Raw genomic sequence first — 6,326 nt, 5'->3', positions numbered from 1 at the left:
TGCACAATCCCTTTATTGTAGATGCCTCCTCCTGCCAACTAGCCTTTGAGAAGTTTCCTCTCATTGTTTGCTAAGAACATGCAAAATTATCCAGCACACACCTACATACACGTCAACTTTTGTAAATAAAAAAAAAACACGTAAAAAAGTTACAGAGTGGGTAGTGAGAAGTTCACTCAGTCCGTCTCTTTCGGTAAAGCTCCATATAAGCATGACACCTGCAGCATCAGCACCATAACCCAAGTATCAACATCAACATCACATAAACTACAAAATTCAAAGTCCAACTTTCATAACTTTTGATTGGGTTCTACTCACTCAAAACGGATCCATCTACCCATGGAAGCAGTCGACAGCCCAGCCCTCCCGACAGTCTCTCATTGTTTTCTCATTCAAGCCGTCCATTGGGGTGTTGGTCATGTTGAACTCAATAAATTTCAGGGCATATGCCCCACATTCAGCACTACAATAGGAAGAAGACATTAGCATTAGAATAAACTTATAGAACAATTGTATTATGTAAGTTAGTTTTATACAAAATTTACCTTGACTCATTTATTGGGCCGGTAGAGTGCTTAATTGGCCACTTTCCGGTTAGTACTTGATCACCCAAGCGCTCAAACATTCCGCTGTCACACAACAACCGCGGGAACAACCTGGACAGTGGCTCCAACTCGACCTCCAACTGCTTGTCTCGATAAATAGTTGGGTTACAATCAAGGATCTTCAGCAACCCCTCCTCTAGATGCGCAATGACTGCTATCCAGCGCATCTGTTTGACGAGGATGATACAGTACACTCTTTTAACAAAGGCCCAACCGTGGCCATATTTAGGCCGATCCCCTCGTATATATTGCATAATCCTGTCATCAAAATGAAAATCATCAGAGATGCAGTCCAACTGTTATAGGGCCAATATTTTTCGCTTCAGTCCTTTTGCTACACCACTAGCAACTACATTTTTAATTGAAGTGCGATATGCCGAAACAAGCTTTTGGCCAAACGCCACATCGGTGATGGCACAGTCGGGATACAATAGATCACCATCAGTAGTCTGTCGTAGCCTCATCAGTGCCAATATCTCATCGATGTGCTGCATCAAATGAAAACAACAAGATAAGTATGGAAAGCATAGGCAAAAATAAGAAAAATTAAGCGAAAATAACTCACCGAGTCCTCAAGCCACGTGCTCATTGTCAACAACTTCTCAAACCATTCTCAGGGATAATCCCCTGTCTTACACTTTATATGGGCATTACTTCCTGATCCATTGTAATAGGCATAGAAGAGTTTTTTCTTTTCCTCTATTGGCCTATACAAATCGATATTTGAATCCATTTTCGCTTGCCCACTTCCTCCATTTTTACATCCCCGCTTCCTTCGCCTCCTACCTTGCCCTCCTCCATTATCACCGCCCCACTTCCTCCACCAACCATCTCAACCTCCTCCATTTCTGGTTCTTCCTCCATTTGTTTCTTAATTTTCTTCTTCTTTACCTATGTCACTACCATGTAAGGCGATTTCACAAACTTGCTCTTTCGGCTCTATATTTTCAAACCAGTTTGCACTTCAACCGCCTTTAATTCTCCACCAACTTCCTCCTCCATTGTACCAACTTCCTTCTCCACTGTACCAACTTTCTCTACCAGCTTATCCACTTTCTCCTCCACCCTTTTCATGCGCTCTTCCATCTTGTCAAACCTGTCATAAACGGCTGTTGTAAAACTCTCAAACAGGCTGTTTATGAGGTCAACCACCTCATTCTCCCGACGCCGATGTCTCAGCAAAGCGGTACTTGTTATACCAGTTTGCTGAGGCATACAAACCTCTTCCTCCCTATTCTCCTCCTCATCCTCGTGCCTTCCGCCGATTGGAGCTTCATCATCCTCGGCATCAACCACGTTGTCAAGCAGTGGCCCTGCAACTACCGTCACATGTGTGACCCCTTTTAGGTCCTGCATCAGGCAGTCTATCCGTTCATCCCTTTCATCCTCCAATGCTTTGAAAGATGTGACATAATCCTCTTCCGCTTCATCCCCAGTAGCGGTGAGAAAGGGACAGACGACTCCCTGCAATAAGAAACAAAATCAATTAAATTGAAGCTACATTTTAAAGCAATTGCATATTCAAAAGCTTAATCCTTTGATCTTACCCTAGCCGTTTCAATCTTAATGTCTATTTGGTCGTAGTCCCAATGGGTACACCTCTCAACATGACACGTAACATCCTAAGAAATTGTTGTTGCTCATCCAAACTGTTGCTCCTCCCCCCAGCCTGAGCGAAGACAGGGATGACCTCATACATCCAAGCCTACATTGTAAAAAAACAGTCCATATCATAATTCAAACACATATATTATAAAAAATATAACAAAAAGCTATTAATATTTACTTGCATTGCCCATGAGAAGCCAAACAAATTGTACGTGCTTGGTTTATCCTTCCCAGCCCATTGGGCCTGCTTTAACGCCATGTCTGGTTTTTTTAGGCTGTTAATGGTTCGCTCAAATGATATCCGTCCCCACGAATAAGAATTAAAGAACTTCAAGTCGCTTGCAAACAACAACCAATCATTCTCAACAGCTTTTGTTGAGTCACCAGCCATTAAGATCAAATGTAAAAACAATAGCAAACACACTTTTATCTTCTCTCCATCATTAAACCGAACTGTTTCTAGCCTCTCCTCTAAAACATGTCCTGTAATAGACTTTGCCCCCTGCAAAACCTTCTTACGAAACCTTTTGGCTCCCGGACTCGTCCTTATTGCATCCGCCTCTGCCTTATATGGCACTTCCCCGCATCCTAAGCCCGTCACCAAGGCATACTCCATCATTCCAAACAGTAGTGGCTTTCCGTCCACCACGAACCATATTTCTTTTTTTTTTTATTGCATTTTACTGAGTGCAGCAACATGTAATGCACTCCTTGCCCCCAAAATGCCTTTTTCCAATTTGTTTCAATTCTTAAAAACTGACCGAAACAAGTGCAACAGAAATCTCTTGCACCATGCCTCGTTCTAGCTAAAATGTCCCTTATTCTATCAAAAACATCCCAACTCGACCTCACCGTCACCCTTGTAGGGAAGTAGGGTACCTTCTCACTTATAAGCTCCAACTCGTAGTCTCTATAGTTTACGGTCCACACAATCTACACAATCGATATAAACAAAATTTCAACAACAAAAATAAACCAAAACAACTAATAAACAAAATATCAACAACAAAAAATTACCACTGTAGTCACTTAAGCGATTTCGGATCTCTTAAAAGATCTTGACTCTACCTCGTGCAAGATCGCCTAAGCGATCTGAAATCGCTTTAGTGACCAAGAGTAAACTGAAAGAATCTCTTATACGATACAAAAGATCGCTTAAGCGATCTTATATCTGTGATTCTGCCTCAACAAGTTTGCTTAAGCGATCTGAAATCGTTGAAGCGACCAAGAGTAAACTGAACCAATCGCTTAATCATCTGCCCAGATCTAAGATCGCTGAAGTGATCCTTTGTATCGCTTAAGTGATCATGAGTAAAAGAGATTAATCGCTTAAGCGACAGTACAAGCAATATTCCCAAAACAAATACGTACCCTTTCTTCGTCGGCCTCCTCCTCGTCGCTTGAATTCTCACCGGACTCCTCCTCCTGGCCTGAATTCTCTTCGGACTCCTCCTCCTAGCTTGAATTCTCGCTTGACTCCTCGTCTTTAGAACCGTTTGCTGATTCTTCTCTCTGTTGTGGTGTCGCCGTCGTCTCCTCTGCCTGTGGACCACCTTCACTGATCGGATGATCCACTAGAGCAGCCATTGAACTGCTTGTGCCACCGGAATCTAGGATTCGAAGTGGCGTTGGGTTTTCCTCCTCATTGTGAGTGTCAGCCATGGTTTTGGATTGAATTTGGTGTCAAAGTTTGCAGTTTCGATTGGAAATGTGGATTGTATCGCAGGAAATCGCACAGATTCTGTTTAGGGTTCAAGAAATCGATTTTAGGGTTCAAGAAATCGATCAAAAATCGCGACTATATCTCCGAAAATCGCGACTGTATTCCATTTAGGTTTCAAGAAATTGATTTTAGGGTGCAAATTTGCAGGTTCGATCGAAAAAAATCGCAGTGTCTCCCTTTGGTTCAAGAAATCGCTTTTTGCCCTAATGAATTTCGATTAAGCGAGGTGAATAGGTGGGGCTTGTTTTGATAAATTTCAAATTTTAAAAACTTACATTATTTATATTCGGCCCACATATGTTTTAATCTTTTCATTTTAACCCATTTTACGTGTTTAATTAATCTTAACTATGCCACGTCATCTTCTCTAAATTAAAAAAAAATGAAAAACATTTTCAAGGCCATTTTCTTAAATCGAAACTTGGGATGGTCAGGCAGCTAAATTTTCTCTGGCCGCATTACTTAGATTTAGGCAAATAATAACAATGGCTATAGTGGAGGTGTTAGTGCTAGTATCAGAAATATGTGAGCTTATATGTATTTTACTCAAATTTAAGGGTTGTCATGCTACTTCTATGGGCATCTTAAAATTAGCATCTTTTCATAATACTGGAGAAAAATTATGCACGTAAATTATTTATTACAAATTAACCCTTCTCTGTCAAATTATGCATATAAATTAATTATTACAAATTAACTATTCTCTGTCATAAGTAGGGGTGAAATAGAGTCGAGTATATGGGTACTTGAACTCGATTCGAATAATGCTGGGTTGAGTTCGAGCCAAAGTCAAGTTGAGCTCAAGCCGCTCGGCTCGATTTTCACCCCTAGTCATAAATAAGGATCTACTATTAGTTACTACAAATTAACACTTATTTACTATTTTTTTTTTTTAAATAAATCTAATATATATTAGAAGCCTTGATGAACATACTACACGTCTATCGTTATAATAATGACAATAAACTTGCAACATTAAACCATAGAATTTGTAATATGCATGTATAAATGTGGTCTCAACATTATAATGCGACTCATTTTTAGCATTTTCTTAATTGTAAACAAACACTTNTTTTTTTTAATTTATAGATATTGGCTCACAACCCAATTTTACAAACTTTCTCTTACAACCTTGACGTGATAGTTCGTAATTGGGCAGACGGAACCCATAATGAGCAAGCGAGACCCATTTGGGAGCTAACCAATTGTGAGCTACCATGTCGAGGTTGTGAGAGAAATTTTGTGAGATTGGATTATAAGTGTAGTATTGCCTAGAGGCTGAATTGATCGATAATGTTGTCAAACCGATATTATATCATAACCCACTACAGAATGACCGTATTTTGGCAAGTATTTGAGTGTAGTAGATAAAAATAGATGGTGAACTCCATTATATTTAGGGGATATTTGGTTGGGGGTTACATGAGATTACTGGGGCTATATCATCTTATATTACTTGATTACCACGTTTGGTTGTTAAGTAATATAAGATTCCAGTAATCTTCAAATACCAATAGTAGTTACTGTTAGTAATATTGGAGGTAATCTGATTACCTCCATTTTCTTAGGTATTCTAAGATTACTAGGGTAATCTTTTTTTGTTACAATTTTATCCCTTATTAATAACATTTTAGGACAATAATGCCCTTATTTTTACATTAATTTACATGAAAAAGGCTTTTACTATTTCACCCCAATTAATTAACTTTTTGGACAAAATTACCATTGAATTCAAAACAAATTGCAACCCACCCAAGCCACCACCCCCACCCACCTGTCACCGCCTGCCACCGGCAACCACTGCCGTAGCCAAAACAACGCACAGAAGGCCGAAAATGGTTGTTTTTGCTAAGTTTTTAAATGCAGGGGGGTTATAATAATCAATATTGAAAAATAATAATATTTAATCAGAGGACAATTCAGTAATTTAAATAACATACCCACCAATTTATTCCTTCCAATCAAACATATTAATATAACATACCCACCAATCAACCAAACACATTTTCCTAAAGATTCCCAGTAATCTTCAAGGTAATCTAACTTTTCAGTAATCCAATATTCGCTGAACCAAACGCTCTCTTAAGATATTTATTTGAGTTAGATCACTTGGATGATTTAGAGGTATTTTAAATAAAGTGAAATAGTGGAGCTGCTCTTCAAAAGCATTCAATTTCACAAAGCTTCTCTTTCAATGGTATGTTAATGGGCCTTAACATCTTAATCATATTCAGCCCAATAAATAGCATTTGAGGCCCATTTGAATTTTCATCTCATATTATTATTTTTTAAATAAGTTTTCCTACTATTTGGGTTGGTGAAGTTAATAAGACAATAACAGATGGGCCCTCATGGGCCCTGATTCCACACGGGTCATCTTTGTTGACTAG

Source organism: Pistacia vera, unplaced genomic scaffold (assembly GCF_008641045.1).
Source record: "Pistacia vera cultivar Batoury unplaced genomic scaffold, PisVer_v2 Contig35, whole genome shotgun sequence".
In the NCBI taxonomy this organism is placed as follows: Eukaryota; Viridiplantae; Streptophyta; class Magnoliopsida; order Sapindales; family Anacardiaceae; genus Pistacia; species Pistacia vera.
The sequence above is the reverse complement of the archived record's forward strand: the minus strand, read 5'-3'. Positions refer to the sequence as shown.